Source organism: Pelobates fuscus, chromosome 2 (genome assembly GCF_036172605.1).
Source record: "Pelobates fuscus isolate aPelFus1 chromosome 2, aPelFus1.pri, whole genome shotgun sequence".
Classification (NCBI taxonomy): domain Eukaryota; kingdom Metazoa; phylum Chordata; class Amphibia; order Anura; family Pelobatidae; genus Pelobates; species Pelobates fuscus.
Window position 1 is genome coordinate 24,749,726 of NC_086318.1, and position 17,590 is coordinate 24,767,315.

Consider the following 17,590-nt stretch of genomic DNA (forward strand, 5'->3'; position numbering starts at 1 on the left):
GAATAGAGAGCCCAGTCTCCTTTCCCCAGCAGCAGGACACTGCATTGGGAGGAGAGACAGTCGGTCTCCCTCCACAAAGACTGAAAGGATGCGTGGGAGAGGAGATTGTTACCACCTCTCCCCAGCGGCAGAGTGTTCTAATGGGAGAGGAGCTGGTTACCACCTCTCCCCAGCGGCAGCTTAATGTACCAGGGGGAGACTGTAAGCCCCACAACTGTGCAGATGGGACTGTGGTCTCTGCACCTACAGCACAGGGTGTAAGGACAGTCAGTCCTGTCCCCCAGCAACAAGGCTGCTTAGCCAAAGGGGGGACAGCCGGTCTCCCCCTCCAACAGCGGAGCTATGTATCCAAAGGGGAGACAGTCGGTCTCCAGCAGCAGAGCTGTGCAGCTAAAGAGGAGACAGTCGGTCTCCAGCAACCAGGCTCCAACCAGACTACTCCCGTGGTAGTGCTGGCACCAGGACAGAGTACCGCTGGTCTCTGCCCCCTCAGCAACCCACCAAGACAGCCTACCAGTCCCCCACACAGCCGTGGTAAGGCACCTGGACATGGACAAGATTCTCCCTTACCCAGGTGTAGTAACCATTTATTGCGGGTGGGCTGTACTGCTGTTTCTGTCTTGTGGGTGGGCTGCTGGACTAACAAGGGCACTGACCGGCAAGAGGTCAGGTACACTGTTAGTCTGTTTGGAAAAGGGGAGAAATGTGGCGAAACCAACCTCGCCACTGGGCCCTGGAGAAGCCTGTTTGCTAGCCTCCTACCTGCCGACTATGGCCCCTGGGTTATTTGGGGCATATTGTACTTTATATTGCTGCTACTGGCCCTTTTAAAATCATCGATGGACATATTGGGACTTTTTGGGATTGTGGCGAAACCGACCTCGCCACGTGTCTTTGGAGGGGGCTGATTGCCCGCCTCTTGCCTTTGGACTATGGACCAGACTTTATGGGAACGTGATACCCCAGATAGCTATACCATGGAGCCTATTCATATAATGAAAGACTATGGGAAAGACTTTAGCTCCATGGCAATTGTACTGTGTGAGTAGGATCTGCGCGCTATTCGGTAGTTTTGTGCGCGCAGATCCCAGCTATCTGGGGATAGGTGAAATGTCTGTGTGTTATGTGTAAAAGGTGAATTTATGTATTTTAAAGTGTTTGACTGTCCTTGTGTCCCCATGTGCTTAATGGAGTCTTTCTGTGCTGGGAGATAATTGAATTACTTCTCCAGCACAGAGAAGGCCCTGTAAACCTGGAAAGCTAGGGGTTTTAAAAGATACTTTACTAACTTTTGAACCCCTGGTCTGATCCATGCCATTTTTTAAAATGTTGTTCCCCTGAATGGATTGATTGTGGATATGTATTTTTATGTGAATGTGATGTATGGTTTTGAAGTTACAGATATTGTGTAAAAGTTATGTTTTAAACTGTATAATAAGTGGATTATCTCTCAGGCTAAGGGGAGGGGATGTGTGGGTTGTACCATATCTCGGATTGGTTATTTTATGCCTCCCCCTGGGTGTGGCCTGTATGTGTGAGATGGAAATAAAAGCCAGGCTGGATGAGCCAGTCCAGAGTTCCTGTTTTACCCTCAAAGTGATGTGTCGTCTCATTATTGGGGGAAGGATTTATTGCATGCTGTTCCAGTTGACTGCTAGGAGTACAAGCCTATTCGTATGGTTCCTATTCAATGGTCTACAGCATTCATATGCTTGGGAGAATTTAAAGGTTTCTCGGATTCGGTGATTGTGGTGTCTGCCAGAGTGCTTGGAGTCCTCAGGAAGCACTAGGAGCATCCATTAACGGAGGTACCAAGTCGGGGTGCCAGGCGATCCGTTACACATATCAATCTGGCTCAAACAGGTTTTACAGAGGCCTCTATCCTGGAGACAAAGGGGAAAGTAATCCAATTATCCAGGGCTAGAGGCAGACTCCATTGAGCACATGGTTGCAAAAAGACATAAAACACTTTAAAATACATAAAGTCCCCTTTTACACATAACACACAGACATTTCACATATCCCAGATAGCTGGGATCTGAGCGCACAAAACTACCGAATAGCACGCAGATCCTATTCACACAGTTCAATTGCCATGGAGCCGAAGTCTTTAACTACACGAATGGGCTCCATGGCATAGCTATCTGGGTTAACACATTCACATAAAGTCTGGTCCATAGTCCAAAGGCAAGAGGCGGGCAAGCAGCCCCCTCCAAGGACACGTGGCGAGGTCGGTTTCGCCACAAAGTGAAAGACAACGCAGGAGGAGAAGACCGAGCACTGGAATCAGGTAAGTGAAAGACAACGCAGGAGGAGGAGACCGAGCACTGGAATTAGGTAAGTGAAAGACAACGCAGGCTGAAAATTGTCTGGACTTAAAATAACAGTTTTATAGGTCATAAATTGTCCAAAATATATTTTACATGCAGAAAAGCTCTGAAACAGTATGAGCACCATTCCAGTTTTAAAGAACAAATTATAGAACCTCTAACATTGAATAAGTTATTGCAAATTGCCTTTTACTATCAGCAATTGCTATGTGGCGGTTGTGACCATCACTGGGAGCATAAGACTGACACTTCATGTAGGTCCCTGAATGACCATTATGGCAACAGGGTGTGTATTGTAATGCCATTTGTTAAATGTATTGTGGTACAGAGGTTTGGCCATACTTTTTTTTTCTTCTTCTTATAATTAGTGATGTCGCGAAAATACAATTTTCCGTTCGCGACCGGTGAACGCGAACTTCCACAAATGTTCGCGAACGGGCGAACTGGGCGAACCGCCATAGACTTCAATAGGCAGGCAAATTTTAAAACCACAGGGACTCTTTCTGGCCACAATAGTGATGGAAAAGTTGTTTCAAGGGGTCTAACACCTGGACTGTGGCATGCCGGAGGGGGATCCATGTCAAAACTCCCATGGAAAATTACATAGTTGATGCAGAGTCTGGTTTTAATCCATAAAGGGCATAAATCACCTAACATTCCTAAATTGTTTGGAATAACGTGCTTTAAAACATCAGGTATGATGTTGTATCAATCAGGTAGTGTAAGGGTTACGCCCGCTTCACAGTGACAGACCAAACTCCCCGTTTAACGCACCGCAAACAACCGCAAACAGTCCATTTGCACAACCGCAAACTCCCCATTTGCACAAGGTTGGATACCAAGCTAGCCATGTCCCGTTCCGTGTCCTCACTGATGTCATTGAAGGTCTCTTCCTCCACCCAGCCACGTACAACACCAAGGGTCCCCGAAAGATGACAACAAGCCCCCTGTATTTTTTTTTTTAATGTACACTACTGTTACACCAGATATGAGTTGCACTGGTGTGACACTGTGCCCTGGCAGGCCCTGAAACGCACACGTGTGAAGGAAACTGACTGCTATTATATTACAGTCAAAAAGTTTTTTTTTTTTTTAATGCAAGCTATTGTAATACCAGATATGAGTGGTGGCACTGGGACCACATAAAAAATATTGGATATCGCTAAAAATCATGATCACTATATACTTTCTCTACAAACCTCTAAAACGAACCAAACTACTCATCCATACGCTATACCACTTTATCCTACCTAGAACTAGTGCCCAGTTAAAATACTTGACTCTTACTTACCCACACTCAGTCATGCCACACACATTTCACCACTACTCTCACTGAATCCCTCTGACTACGGCTAAATTCATCTTCTACATCAGAACACTACTCCTAAGATTGGGTTGTATCCATGTCTCAGGTCTTTCATTTAGAATAGGGGCAGCTTCGGTCTCCTTCAACACTGACACTCCAGTGCATATTATTAAAAGATTGGGCAGATGGAAATCCTCAGTCTACAACCGATATATTCCTCATCCCGAGAAAGAAATGAGGAAAGCTTTTAAAAGTTTGGCTTTGTAAATTTGATGCAATAAGTGTGTTTTTCTTTAATACCTTTTCACCCTCTTTGCATGAACCCGATTTACATATATTACTAATATGTTTCTGAACATATATATTATATTATTCACTCACTCACTCACTCACTCACTCTCTGGGCCGGCCTAAGACATCATGCTGCCTAGGTCGATAAATGACTATGGGAGGGATAATGTATAATAAACACATGTTACTGGCTATGGGAGGATAATGTATAATAAGCACAGGTTACTGGCTATGGGAGGATAATGTATAATAAACACAGGTTACTGGCTATGGGAGGATAATGTATAATAAACACAGGTTACTGGCTATGGGGGATAATGTATAATAAACACAGGTTACATGCTATGGGGGGATAATGTATAATAAACACAGGTTACTGGCTATGGGAGGGATAATGTATAATAAACACAGGTTACTGGCTATGGGAGGATAATGTATGATAAGCACAGGTTACTGGCTATGGGGGGATAATGTATAATAAACACAGGTTACTGGTTGTGGGGGGATAATGTATAATAAACACAGGTTACTGGTTGTGGGGGAATAATGTATAATAAACACAGGTTACTGGTTGCGGGGGGATAATGTATAATAAACACAGGTTACTGGTTGAGGGGGGATAATGTATAATAAACACAGGTTACTGGCTATGGGAGAGATAATGTATAATAAACACAGGTTACTGGCTATGTGAAGATAATGTATAATAAACACAGGTTACTGGCTATGGGAGGATAATGTATAATAAACACAGGTTACTGGCTATGGGGGAGAAAATGTATAATAAGCACAGGTTACTGGCTATGGGGGATAATGTATAATAAACACAGGTTACTGGCTATGGGAGGATAATGTATAATAAACACAGGTTACTGGCTATGGGAGGATAATGTATAATAAACACAGGTTACTGGCTATGGGGGAGAAAATGTATAATAAGCACAGGTTACTGGCTATGGGGGGATAATGTATAATAAACACAGGTTACTGGCTATGGGAGGATAATGTATACTAAACACAGGTTACTGGCTATGGGTGGATAATGTATAATAAACACAGGTTACTGGCTATGGAGGATAATGTATAATAAACATACAAAAAAAATAATACAAAAAGAAAAATGAATGCAGCTTCAGAATTAATCTAAATTGTATGCTGTCTAGGAGGTGGGAGGGTCTGGGAGGGAGGGTCTGCTGCTGATTGGCTGGAATGTGTCTGCTGACAGTGAGGTACAGGGTCAAAGTTTACTCAATGATGACGAATAGGGGGCGGACCGAACATCGCATATGTTCGCCATCCGTGGTGAACGCAAACACGCTATGTTCGCCAGGAACTATTCGCCAGCGAACCGTTCGGGACATCACTACTTATAATGTAATGTATTTGGACAAACTTTGATGAATGTTTTCTGATTAAATATAAATTGCACTCATATATGTTTATTAGATACCATCATTTTCAAAGTTCATCTTTTTTAAAAGATGATGACAATAACAAGTGGAATATAATTGTTTTCTATATAAGTATACATAGGTTTAATTAATTAAATAAACGTTAAAAGCTTTAGAAAAATGTGCTTGATGCACGCAATTCATAGAGTTAGTCCCATATCCGTGGTGACAAGAAGAGCATCATTAACTTTATAATCTGTTATCTTTACGTTAATGTTCATAAATAACAAACAACATACAATACATTACTTGGAAACGTTATCAAGTTCAAGAAAACATCAAACCACAGTGTGAACTACAAAATCCTTGTGTGATATTCATTAGTAAAGCAAATGTGCTATATTTTTGAGGTCCAGAAAAAATGCCTATATATCACTTATTTCTGTTCTTAAGCAAGGTATTAAAAACGTATTTTATCAAAAAGTGCATTCTTCAATCGAAATTAAAGGGACGCTATAGTCACCTGAACAACTACAGCTTAATGTATTTGTTCAGGTGAGATCTATAGCTCCCTGCAGGCAATCTAATGTAAACACTGTATTTTCAGAGAAAATACAGTGTTTACATTGATTGATAGGAATACCTCGAGTGGCCGTCACTCAGACGGCCACCAGAGGGACTTCATATCATGCAGGGCCCTAAAAAGGCCCTGTACACGTCAGACGTTTGAAAATACGTCTGACGTGTGCAGGAGAGAGAAGGCACTGTGTGCGCGCCTTCTCTCTCCAGCCTGTCAGAGAGGAGAGGGGGCGGGCAAAGACCGCGAGCTGAGCTGTCAGTCACTTTGCCGCTGCCCCTGTGCTACACCATCCCGATCCTTCCCTTCCCTTTTAATGGAAGTAGACGCTTCAGAATCAGGTGTGGGAGCTGTATTATCACAAAGACTATCCTATAACGAACCCCTCCATCCCTGTTGTTACTTTTCTAAAAAATCATCTGATTCGGAGAAAAATTACGACGTCAGGAACAGGGAACTATTAGCTATTGTGATGGCTTTTAAAGAGTGGAGATACTTATTAGAAGGAGCCAGACACGAAATCCTGGTTATAACTGATCATAAGAATCTCTCCTATATAGCTGATGCTAAAAGATTGTCCTCTCGTCAAGCCAGATGGTCCTTATTTCTTTCACGCTTTCAGTTCATTATCACATATAGGCCTGGGTACCGTAATGTCAAGGCTGATGCTATCTCCCGACAATACGAACCTTTGGAGTCTATTGCCCCCGTTCCTGAACCCATTGTACCCACGTCTAAGATAATAGCCGCTACCCGTTTGGTTATTTCGTCCCTTTTCCTGGATGGTATCAAGGCATACCAAACCCAAGCACCCTCTGAGACACCTGTTGATAGATTATACGTGAAAGAAAGAGATAGAAAGAAATTGTTAGTTGTATTTCACACCGCCAAAACGGCTGGTCACCCAGGGGTTACCAAAACATACAAGGGTCTCCTTCAACAATTCTGGTGGCCTTCACTTAAGCAAGACGTAGTGGATTATGTGCAGGCTTGTCGTGTTTGTGCACAGTGTAAGTCCCCTACTGTTAAACCCCCGTGTCTCCTGATGCCTCTGTCCGTACCCAAGAAACCATGGACCCACCTATCCATGGACTTTATTGTTGATCTTCCTTCATCCGATGGAATGACAGTAATTTTGACTGTGACTGATAGGTTCTCTAAGATGGCACACTTTATTCCACTCAAAAAACTACCTTCTGCGGTTCAGTTGGCTCGGGTGTTTGCCAATGAGGTTTTCCGCTTGCATGGTATACCACAGGATATCGTATCCGACAGGGGTCCTCAGTTTGTCTCTCGGTTTTGGAGGGGCTTTTGTGCTGAGATGGGGATTTCCTTGTCATTTACCTCCTCCTATCATCCACAATCCAATGGAGCTGCCGAACGGGCGAATCAATCTGTGGAGTTGTATTTACGCTGCTTCACGAATGCACACCAGGACAACTGGTCTCACCTCCTTCCCTGGGCTGAATTCGCCAGAAACACTGTGACTCATTCATCCACTGGCTTAAGTCCTTTTTTGGTTGCTTATGGGTTCCAACCCTCTGTCCTTCCCGGCGTATTCTCTGACAAGGGAATACCCGCTTTGGACGAGCACCTAACCTCCTTACGGAAGATGTGGGATCAGGTCCATGCTACTCTTTCTCGAGTGGCTGTTGCTCAGAAGAGATTTGCTGATTGCCGTAGAGGTGCTGCTCCTTCTTATGTTCCGGGTGATAGGGTTTGGTTGTCCTCTAAGAATCTCCGCCTCAGGGTCCCCTTGATGAAATTCGCACCCAGGTTCCTTGGCCCCTACAAGGTATTGCGTAGGATCAATCCTGTGTCCTACTCCCTGGCCTTACCTCCTTCCATGCGTATTCCTAACACCTTTCACACCTCCCTTTTGAAGCCCCTCCTCTGTAATCGATTCTCTGGTCCTCTCAGGCGTCCAGATTCCATCCGCGCAGCCTCTAGTGACATGTACGACGTGGCTGCCTTGCTTGATTCTCGTTTTTCTCGGGGTCGCTTGCAGTATCTGGTTGACTGGAAGGGATACGGTCCTGAGGATCGGTCCTGGGTTTCTGCCTCTGACGTGAACACGCCCTCTTTGGTCCACTCCTATCATGCGCGGTTTCCTTTGAAGCCTTCTGCTTCCCGCCCGTTGGGCGGTCCTCGAGGGTGGGGTTATGTCAGGGGTCCGCGGGCGGCTAGTAGGGGAGGCTGCTCGCAACTCGCAGCACTCACCCTCAGTCCATCGCAGCCCGCGGTCTCCCCTCCTCCTACCTGTAGGCGAGCGGCGTCTCCTCTCCGCCGCTCGCCGCTCGCATCCGTCACGCCTCTCAGCGGCAGCATGTATAACGCTGCACGCTGGAAGGTCGTTGATTTATGCAAACGCCGGGGTGATTTGAGTGACCTGGCGTTAAAGCAACAGTACCACAATCACAGTGGGAGGCTTAGATATCTCCCACGTGTGATTGTTAATTCTGATTGGAAGTTATCCAATCAGAATTTAACCTAGGGTATTTATACTCACCTTTCCTGTTCCTCCCTGCCCTGTTGTGGTCTTTGCTGTATAGTATTGATTCTGAACTTGTGATTTCTGGTTACGTACTCTCTGGCTTGTTAAACTGACTTTGTGACTTTCTCCTACCCTTTGACCTCGGCTTGTTTATTGTTATCCTGTTTTCTGGTTCCCCTGACTCGGCTTGTCTCCTGACTATTCTGTGTGTGCTTAGCCCGGCCACTCTAAGGTCCGGTACGGCACCTTTTCTGTGTGTGTGTGTGTCTGTTAGCGTGTTGGGTTCCCGGAATCGTGACACTAACCCTGTAAATGTGGAATTTGTTATCAAAATTAGTATTTGCGTAATTAACACCGAAACAATTACCAAACAGTCAACCTTTTAAATAGCAGTAACATAGGAAATATTGTGAAATTAGATCACATCAGGTGCGTGTGAGCTTTTTTTATATTCGATTTTTTAGTCACTGAGACATTTTCCATTCCTGAACAGTCTTAATTAATTGAACTAGTTTTTGCTTGTTGTATTTAAAAATGGGGACACAGGGGGAATGAGACACATTGGATGACTGGTGGAATGGGACACAGGGGGAATGAGACACATGGGGACTGGGGGAATGAGACAAATGGGGACACAGACGGATTGAGACACATGGGGACACGGCGGAATGAGACACATGGTGGGCTGGGGGAATGAGACAAATGTAGACACAGATGGAATGAGAGACGGGGTGACTGGGGGTATTAGACACGTAGGGGGACAAATGAGGGGGGATGAGACACATGGGGAATGAGACACATGGGGAATGAGACACATTGGGGACTGGGAGAATGAAACAAATGGGACACAGGGCAATGAGCCACATGGGGTGACTGGGGAAATTAGACACATGAGGAGCTGGGGGAATGAGGCACATGGCGGTATGGGGGGGGAGGGGGAGCTAAGGTAATGAGGCACATGGAGGACAGGGAATTAAATACATGGGGGGCTAAGGGAATGATACACATGGGGGGGGCTAGGGAAATAAGACACAGATAAAGAGAATTAATTTAATTGCAGCTTTTAAATATTTCTACATTTTACCATGAGGCTCTTACAAACATGAAGTTTAGCCACCTCTGTAGCATATATAGTGTTAATTTTAACAGGCAATACAGACATGCCACTGTCTGCATATCGTGTTCATTTTACTTATTTCTTTGTCATGCTAGTGAAAGGTCAGCTTAAAGAACAGGATTTACTAGAGTTCTGCACTCGGTTTCAAATAAACTGGGTTCGTTCATCAGAATTTTGGACGATCATCGAGTAGTCCGAATTTTGTCATTCCGAACTGCCATATGTCTGTGTCACAAAACAAACGAAACGAGGAACGAATTGTTTAGCTTGTTTAGTGACTCAAAGTTCTGTTTGTGGAGTATAAAAAAAGATGTTGATGCCGAAACAAAAATACATTCACACATTACATTACATTTCAGAGCTCAAATAATGCCCAGCTTTTGATGGTCGCTTTTTACAAATCTTTTGCTGCTGAAGTGGTTAAGGATGTTCAAGATTATTTTGATCTATTTTTCTTCTGTTTCTACACTATGGATAACTACTAGATAACTACCAGATAATTTCACATGGACAATCAGAATAATTCATTATCATGTCCTTCCCCTTATCAGCTGGGCAGATAATGACTGACATACCACAGAAAAACCAGTCCAGTAGATATAAGATAAGAAAGTCCACGCACTCCAGGAAATTGATGAGGCAAGATTTTATGAAACCCAACAGTCAGACCTGGTGCTGGTTCCTGGTTTGGTTGCACCCAGAATTGTACTTTGTTGGATTAAGTGCAATTCTGGATTTGGTTTTGCACCATAATCGCTATAGCACACCTAGTGGTTATTGTGAAAGGAATGCACTGAAGCCTTTCCCATCATTCACCAATGGTTTGAATTCTATCCTGGAGCCTTCGGGGTGCTGGTCACTGACTCTAGGAGAGCTTCTAGAGAGTTCTAAGGCTCTACTCTAAACTAAGCGGTGTAATCAACACTTTCAGCCAATGAACTAGCCCGACACAGCAGGGTTTAGCTCATACAAGCAAACAGAAACTCAATGTAGACAGTGACCACATCCCGGCACACCCCAGGTGTGGCTACTTACAGTGCGTGGGGTGCCAGGACACTCATAGCACCATAACCACTAAAGTGTGGTTGGAGTATTCCTTTAATCCACGCTATGCTTTTTGTATTTGTCTTGATAATTGAGTTTACATACAGGTGGTTAAAAGTTTTACACAGGAGTGTTAGACTTCACAGAAAATATATATTATATATTTATAATATATAGTGTATGTCTGGAGTGGCAGATAATTTAAGAACTAAAAAAACGATTCCCTAGTGATCTATTTTTGGTGTCTCAGTGTTTGTCATCGTCACTAACACGGAACACAGCCAAACAGATTTATCATTTAACTGCTAGCAGGAAACCACAAGTTCAGCCGTATTCTAACTGACAGGTCAGAAGCAAAAACAGAACGAGATGGATGCGCAACAAGGAAGACACTAAAACCGCTTATTATAGGCATTTTTACCACGCTTATATTTCATCTGCCAGCGTTTCTGGAAATGCTGTTAGAGTAAAGGGATAGGTAAGTGTTTTTCATACTTCTTTTCATTTTTCTTAAAATATTTTTTTTTGAATAATTGTATTACTTTTTTTGTAGAACACCAATACATTCCACAGCGATGTATCAAAATATAACATATCCTAAAAAAATCACCCCAAATATCACAAGTTACTGCATATCGTACTATAGTGCTGGTTTTGTGAAAGGAGAATTTTCATTAAAAAGTTTTGATGACAGTATAACTTGGGCTGTTAGAGAAATATTTGGAAATGCCTCATAGTCACACCAGGAGATCCCAGTGCGACAAAATTACACCAAATGTACCAGAACTGGCTGTAGAATTCTAAATGCCTTAGGCATTTTCAGGGTTTTTTTAAGTTCATTTTTGGCTTCCTTAATAAAAATGTGGCTGAGATAAGGATGACATTGCTGCTGTATATTTCATGATAATATAATATTATACCCAAAGGAGCTTGGAATCCTAATTCATATTTTCTTGCAAACCCCTTTGTACTATAAGTCCAGCAGAAATAAAATACATTGATAACGTGTTAATACAGAACGTGGATTAAACACAATAAAATAAATGATTGATTTTAGCTAAGATATAGCTCTCATAAACACACGATAATTATTTTCCTGCTTTTACCGCCGGGGCTGGTTTCTACATAATTTAATTATTACAATTACAATTATTTATATGGAATTCAAATATTCCGCAGTACAATAGGTACAATGAATTTAGTGCGAAAAAATAATAAAAAAAACGCTGTCAGGGTTATTAAGTAAATTTAGATTTCTGTGAATTTACCAGGTAAATACAAATCATAGACTGTATTAGCTGATTTTTTTTCGGTTGCTATAATTGATTGATACTATAACAGCTTTTTTTTCAAATTTGATTATTTTTGCGTAAAAAAATTCTGGTTTATTGAATAATTGTATATTTCTCCTATTTATTTTGACATATATGTTACCTATGTAACATTTCTAAAGCATTGATAATGCTGTTTTTTTTTTACCTATAATATAATTTACGGGGACAATATAAAGATAAAATGAATGTATAAAGTATAACGCGAGGGTTACTGTCTCTAAAATTGGGTGCTATATATAAATGGAAGTGTAATTTAAATCTTTGATACAATATATTTTGTGCAGTATCAAATCTCTCTAAGTGCCTCAGCTTACCTTGTGTAACAAGCCTCTAATTTTAACTGAATTCTTCAGAAAATGATTTGGAGGTATTTGTCAGAATTTATACAGACTGTATCCTGAATCCTGTGGTTATCTGAGGGCACTGCATGTATACCATCTTGGCTAATTTTGCAGCTGTTCTATGATTTAGTGGCTAATTCTTTTTTTTTTGAGTAAAAAGGGCTCGTGATTGCACGACTTTAGTGATTTACATGAAGGTTGCTATTTTTTAAGGTACAAATATATAAAAAAAAATATTACTAATAATAATACTAATAGACAATTATCAAACTTCAAAACATGCATATACACAAGAATAAAAATAAAATAAAATAAAATAAAATTAGGATAATTCAAATAACCAAAGTAGAACCCCCCCATTTGTACAGCGAGGGACATATGTACGAAAAAGTTCTTTAAGTGAGAAAATAATTGTAAAAAAATGAACTGTACACGAAAAAGTCACAATGCTCATTATTTTGACGATATTTTTTATATGCACTTGACTGCCCAACATCGAATGACTAATGACTCGTTAATCTTTCAATTTAGGATTGGATGAAGCACGGCAAACAAATTGAATCTTTTATGCCACCTGTATTTGCCATCAATTTCTAGAGATTAACAAAGGATTTGGCGAGAAAATATAAACCAATTTAATTCTATTTTTAGGTTTTCAGTAATAAAAACAGAGCCAACTATTAATTCAAAACAACTGCTATTTGCAATATTATTATTATTATTATTATTATTTACAGGGTGGCTCACTAATGTAGGAATTGAGAGAAACTCTAATAGAATTTCACTTTTTAAGCTAAAAAAAAAGCCAAACTGAAAACATACAGGGCATGAAAAATTCTCCAATCTGGCAATTTTTTCCTTAAATCTGAAATTCAATTTGAATTCAATTTATATTCCGAACAATTCACTCTTTAGTGAATTCTAAGTGGATTTAAAATTTAAGGCAAAAGTAGCCGTAATGGAAAAATTCTCGAAGCCGGCCATGCTTCTAGTTCAAATTTGAAATGTTCTTTGAATTATGATTTTAGTGAAGCGCTCTGTAGATTTCCAAATTGCTTCCGAACCTTAATGGAGATTCAGGAGTTAAAACCAGTGTAAGTGCTATCATATCTAATATAATCCACCCACCCAATCTATCCACCACTTATATGTTTCATTACGTGTGAAGAGAAATATGGCATATTGTATGTATGTGGCCTTTGCCCACTAATATAATTAGTAATGATTTTTGGTTTCTTTGATTTTACAAAGCTGTGAACAGGTAACAGGGATATGTGTATACATTTACAGCAGCCACATTAAAGCCTGGGGATAAACTACTGATTGACGGAGATTAATGGATCATACGCCAATGTCCAAATTTAGAGGCTCCTGATTGGTGGAGAATATTCCTGGTAAGGGGAGTGGTCTGAAGCTGCAATAAACTTAGCAAAGCTGCAAACCTTTAGGATCCTTAAACCGGCACTGTCACTCTCCCCCACCCCAAAGCAAAACGAGTATTTTATACCAATACTTTGTCTCAGTATTTTTCCCACACATGACAAAGCTTGACACTAGGCGGAGCTACCCCTATCCATCTTGTAATCTCTCCCAGCTATCACTAGTGAGGGCTAGTGAGGGAAATTAACCTCTGTCTATGGAGGATCCCATGGTCTTGCGGGGTCCTCCGTATATCTCAATGCTGTACTTCTAAGTATGCGCCAGAGTACAGCGCTGACATCGGCTCCTGGCAACTGAAGCTCCAGGAACTGAAAAAGAGCCGCAGGAAGGGAATGGCGGCGCCCGCGAAGGACAGGTTCAGGGAAGTACATCTCACCTTTGCCTGCTACCATCGCCACCTGACCCCAGGCATTATTGCTTATAAACTTATCAATAAGTTTCTCGTTGTCCAATATTTGTGATATATACTTTGTACATTATACTTTGCTAGACACTGATCAGCGTGTTTTTATGGCACCCCATAATACATCATTATCATACATCATAGTGTACCCCAAATAAGGTAGATTGATGCAAACCAATAAAATTACCCACTTACAGTAAAGGCATGTTATTAACGATGCAGCTCCTCAGTTAAGATTACCTTTAATATTGATATCTGCGCTGGTGAATTCACATTAATTATATTGAGCGCCAGTTAGTTGTGGTGATTTCGTGACTTACAATAGTGATGGGTGGGGGGGGTTTCGTAAAAACACAGCAAACTGGGGAAAATAAATAAATGATTGCGACCAGAAATGCTTTACTGCACACTGCATTTAAATGTAAAATAACTCATGTCTGGCCACTAAACACAAACTTGCTAGAGCTAATTCAGTCGCATTCATTCAGCTCATTTCTCTTCAATTGAAATTGAGTTCAGCAAATAAATGGATTAACACACTGCTAGAAAATTAGTTTTGGCCGGACCAACGTGGTTCACAGATCGAGTGAGAAAATGTAACCAACAGAAGGGAAAGAGGAGGAGCGGTAAAAAAAAATAAAATCTATATTTAAATATTATGTATTTGTTAAACATATAATATGTAAATCTATATAAATATAGAATATTTTCTTCTGCTCCTTCTTTTCCCCTCCTTCGCTCATTTCTCGCGTGATCTGTGAATGAAATTAACATTTAGTGGTGGTCCCCTAACCATCAATCATCTCTTTCTTTAGTGAATATTGACAGGTTGAGACACGTCATCACAAATATACATAGTGCATCAACAGAAATAATATACGTTACATGTGCAGAATACTGCCCAATTTTAAGATTTTAAGATTTTTATAATACTCGCTTATTATTTTGGTAGCTGTTTTTACTCTGGTTGCAAAATAAAATAACTGTATGCTAAACCTTATTAATAAGCAAAATAACATAAACACGTCAAGTATAGGGTAATATGAATGGAATGCTGCATCTAATGTAACAGACGGTACATGTCTAGAATACTTTTAAACTTTTTATAATGCTTATCAAGCTAGAGAACGCAACAATATTAGTCTGATAGCAGTTTTTACGCTAGTTGCAAAATAAAACGATTGTATGCAAAACAATGATCAAAACAGCTAGCCTGGCTGGGAATGGACACCTCTGGCTGTACTAGAAGTCGAGAATCTCTGTGTTTAAAACTGTAGGTGGGGGATGCATATATGTCTATGCTCTGTACTAAAATAATAATAATAATTAATAATTAAAAGGTATAAAAATAAAGGATTAAGAAACTATTTACAGTCCAATGTAACCACAGGGAGTTTGCTCTGTACAGCTGGACAGCTCCCCATGCACAGATGCATCTTCAGGTGGTAACCACCACATATGGGTCTGGTGTTGATCTCCGAGGGACAAAAAGGGCAACAGTAGATGGATTCCTGCAGTGCTGTGTCTCTGTAGGACCTCTCTGCTGGGTCCGCCCAAGAAAGTCCATTGGTAGCCCCAGAGGCCCTAGTGCAGATTCTGCACAGATCATAGAATTTCATTAGTTTACATTTACCTTATTTTATGGGATAAGATTAGACCCTATAACCCAAAATGATAGGCTCCTGATTAGTGTAACTTTCTCCTAGTGAGGGAGGGGTCTGGCTGAAATTGACACTTGCACAGCAAGTCAAAGGTAAAATTGTATTTATTTTTGCATATTTGTTCAACTTTGGCATATTATTTAAAATCCTGTCACGTTAATTTACCTACCAGGATGGTCACAAAATGGACTATAGTGGATAAGGGCTTGTCCCAGCACATCATGTCTGCTATGAGTCAGGGTTATTGGCTAAATTGAAAATTCGAAGGGGAATTCCAAGTGGAATTTCAAAGTGTAGGCCAAAATAGTTAAAATGGAAAAATTCTCTAAATCAGCCATGATTTCAGCTCAAATAATCTGACCTTAAATTAAAAATCTCTCACTTTAGTAAATAACTTTGTATATGTAAACCCCGGGACCGAGTCGTCAGTATAAGCTATTTACTGGTATTTCTGGATAGGCGATTTCCCTCAGACAGCGATTGCACGTGGGGAAATCGTGACAAGCTCACACAGTGTTCCAAACATCCCGTGTGTCTGTAATCCAGTCTGCCTGCTCTCTCATAGCCGCCATTAGTGAGCAGGTAGGCCTAGCGTGTTTATTTTGCCCTCACCCCTTCTACTCATCCTCCCCATGAAAAATAAATTAACTCCTTGGTCACTGTACAATTCAGTGACCAAAGGGTACGCTTCTTTATTTTTCTTTTATAGAGTCTTGAAGTTAAATGTGCTTCATACCCCCTTAAAAAATAGCACCTTAACCACTGTTTCGTATAATGAGGAATAAGTCGAAATTAATGTATTGCTCACAGTGAATGTGTTATAAGGAAGTTTAGGGATAAGTGCAGGTGCTACCTCCAACCGGCCAGTGTCCCCAAACACCCATAATCACTGCCTTCACCCACTACAATCCCCAAACACTTTCCTCCATAAAGGAAATTAACCCCTTGATCTATGCTCTCCCCCAAAATTTCTCGCTCAAGTTGGAATGAGAATGAGGTTCGAAATTATCTCAAAACCTTTTGTCATAAAAAGTTTAGATTCCCCCCATTCTATAGAAATTTAAAATGGCTCAACTGCACAAAATGGAGCATCGGCTCAATGTTAAAGTTCTAAAAGCAAAATGACCAAGTTCCAAATTTGGTGCTATAATTTCACAAAACATAAGGTAAACACAAGAGACATGGCTGTGCTTAGTCCCTTGGACATTACTGCTGAAGACCAAATCAGGTTTAGGAAATTCCCAGCAACAATTCAATTTTGTGAGTATATTTTTGTTGATAATATAATAATATATCAGCACTGACAGAATAAAAAAAAACATATAGTAAACACTTGAGCCTCAGTTTTAAAAAAAAATCTACTTTTCTACTATTGAGCTTAGATACTTAACATATCAAAATGTTTAACCTTTTTATCTTTAAAGGGACACTATAGTCACCTGAACAACTTTAGCTTAATGAAGTGGTTTTGGTGTATAGAACATGTCCCTGCAGCCTCACTGCTCAATCCTCTGCCATTTAGGAGTTAAATCCCTTTGTTTATGAACCCTAGTCACACCTCCCTGCATGTGACTTGCACAGCCTTCCATAAACACTTCCTGTAAAGAGAGCCCTATTTAGGCTTTCTTTATTGCAAGTTCTGTTTAATTAAGATTTTCTTATCCCCTGCTATGTTAATAGCTTGCTAGACCCTGCAAGAGCCTCCTGTATGTGATTAAAGTTCAATTTAGATTTAGGTGACTATAGTGTTCCTTTAACCTTTATCTGCAATAACTAGTATGTAAAAAAAATCTAGGCAAATTAGATATCCCTAACCACAGGACAAATTGCTAAATACCTTCTTTAGCTTCACTAGCCAATT

The 17,590-nt window shown here is 40.8% G+C and overlaps 1 protein-coding gene across 1 annotated transcript in view; it reads left to right on the forward strand.

The window, feature by feature from the left end:
• The first annotated feature begins 10,931 nt into the window (after positions 1–10,931).
• The window catches only part of BLK (BLK proto-oncogene, Src family tyrosine kinase), a 72,515-nt gene continuing 65,856 nt past the window's right edge, over positions 10,932–17,590 (forward strand). Inside the window, exon 1 of the mRNA XM_063442019.1 lies at positions 10,932–11,028. The gene's annotated coding sequence lies outside the window, so the exon portion shown is untranslated. The remainder of the gene's footprint in view (positions 11,029–17,590) is intronic.